Genomic DNA, 2,698 nt, shown 5'->3' with positions numbered 1-2,698 from the left:
TTAGGCAATACTTTTTTTCAAAATTTTCTATTTGAACATTTATTTATGAATGAGAGGAAAAAGGAAAATAAGAAGAGGAAGAAAGGAGAAGAAGAGGAGAGGAAGAAGAGGAGAAATAAATAAGAAGAGGAAAAAAGAAGAAAAAGAAGAGGAGAAGAAGAAAGGAATAGAAGAGAAGAAGAAGAAATAGAAAAAATTCTATTTTTTTCTTCTTCTCCTCTATTCCTTTCTTCTTCTCCTCTTTTTTTCTTTTTTTTCTTCGATCTTCTCCTCTATTCCTTTTCTTCTTCTCCTCTTTTTATTTCTTCTTTGTTTTCTTATGTTTTATCGGGTCTGTCGTCGCCGATATACCCCTCTCCCGATAACTTCAACACGAGGGGGGGTCGATATACCCCCTCCCCGATAATATTATTTTCCCATGTACGTATGTCGTCGTTGTCGATATAACCCCCTCCCGATAACTTCAACATGTGGGGGGGGTCGATATACCCCCTCCCCGATAACATTATTTTCCCATGTATGTATGTCGTCGTTGTCGATATATATAACTCCCTCCCAGATAACTTTGACATGATGGACGGTCGATATTTATACCCCCTCTCGACCGTGATAACTTATACCACGGGAGCACCCCCCCGGCCCTCTCGCTCGACCAAAACTCTCGAGGACACCCAAACCCTAGAAAAAAACGATGTCGGTCTCCTACCCCCTCCCGCCGCGCCCTACCCTTGAAGCGTTGCCGAGGCCACCCCAAACCCAGAATAAGCTAGGTCTACGTTTGCACTAATATATCCACCTGCTGTCATGTTTGTGTAATAATTGCCATGTTGTAATATTTGCAGAAACAATGGAGCACGGACGAGACGAGCAAGCAGAAGAGGTGTTGGGGGACATAATCTTAGCCGGAGGTGATTTGTTGTCGTATCTTAACGACAATGATGGTCTGGAAGAACAGGGTGAAGAAGCAGGCTACGGTGATCGAAGAGTGGAGGAGGAAAGACATGATTATGATGGCTCCGGTGACCCAATGCTGGTGCAAGAAGGAGCCCGTGGTGACGGCTCCGGTGACCGAACAGAGTCCGGCCAGGTAAACATATTAGTTAAGCCTGTGCTGACTAGCTAATTGATGCATTCATTGTTTTGGTATGTACACATATTAATTAACACTCGTCTTTCTTCTTTTTTCCAGCCCTCCGGATCGAGCACAACTTCGGTAAAGAGACGAGGCCCGAAGAGAAAGTTGCGCTCGGATGAAAGGATTGAGATCACAGCAATCACGCGCGACGGCCAACCGATTGAACCCATCCGGACAAAGGATGCATTTGCTGCTCAGTGCGGGGTTCTAGTTAGGGACAAGATCCCGATCAGCATCCAGCAATGGTATAAGCCTAAGAAGGAAGACCCTGAGGTGTCTTATGTCAATGATATGCAGAAAGATGATCTTTGGACTGAGCTGAAGGCAAATTTCACCCTACCGCCAGAGGAGGATCCGGAGAAGCCGGTTAAAGAGCAATTAATCAAGTCACATGCTCTTAAGAAGATGGCAGACCTATTCAGGAGGTGGAAGAATGAGCTGAAAACATTTGTCGACAAAGAAGATACACCAGAATTCATCGGCCGGTATGAGAAGATCAGAGATCACTGGCCCACATTTGTGGCCCACAAGACATCGGAAAAGAGTAAGAAGATGTCAGCGACAAACAAGAAGAATGCTGCGAAGAAGAAGCTTCACCATCGCACGGGGTCAGGTGGCTACCTCAAAGCCCGGCCTAAGTGGGCCAAGGCTGATAATGATCTGCTTGAAAAAGGGATCGAACCACATACAATGAACTGGACAGACCGTTGCCGGACTTGGTTCTTCGGGGCTGGCGGAACCTTGGACCCTGTATCAGGGAGGTGCGTTTGGACGAACGACCTTTTGAGAATACCAGTCAAGAAGATTCAGCAATATATCGATGCAGCACAGCAAGGGACGTTCGTTCCAGACAGAGAGAACGACGAGCTCACAATGGCCCTCGGGAATCCTGAGCACCCTGGACGGACACGAGGCACGCTAGGCTCCGTTCCGTGGAAGGCTGGTTTTCCGGACGCGGGCGGTTACAAAAGCCAGGAGAGGAGGAAAAAAGTGGAGCAGATCCAAATTCAGAAGCTGCACGAAAGGGTTCAAGCGCTAGGGGAATGAGACGGCAATCGACATGCCGAAACTACGCCCGAAGCTACACCGCCATCTCTGCGGAGAAGCAGCGTGGCTTCACCGAGCTGCTTCAGGCGGAGCATGTCTTGACGGCTCCTGCTAGCTACCCCGTGGATGCTATCACGGAGTCTCAACATTGCCACCTTATGGCGCAATGGCAGAACTTCAAAGTCAAGGCGGCTGTTGGCTCTGTTTTACCTCCTGAACCTGGCGCAACCTACCACTGCCGCCCGATTCCAGAAGGATATGCTAGGGTGTTGGTGGATGAAATAACGGAGGGATTTGAGGACCTCCAGCTTGACCACCCTACCGGTGAAGGGGAGACTCGGCTGGGTTCTGCTCTGAAGACTCCATGCCTATGGCGGAAGGAGCTCATCAACCTTCCGAATTAGACGGCTCCGGCGAGTAAGGGCACTCCGCCTCCTCCTCCGCCTCCTCCTCCGGCGAGTGACCAGGGCACTCAGCCTCCATCTCCGGCGCGTGGCGGCACTCCGCCTCCTCCTC

This window comes from Triticum aestivum, chromosome 5D (genome assembly GCF_018294505.1).
Source record: "Triticum aestivum cultivar Chinese Spring chromosome 5D, IWGSC CS RefSeq v2.1, whole genome shotgun sequence".
Lineage (NCBI taxonomy): Eukaryota > Viridiplantae > Streptophyta > Magnoliopsida > Poales > Poaceae > Triticum > Triticum aestivum.
Note: the sequence above shows the minus strand (reverse complement) of the source record.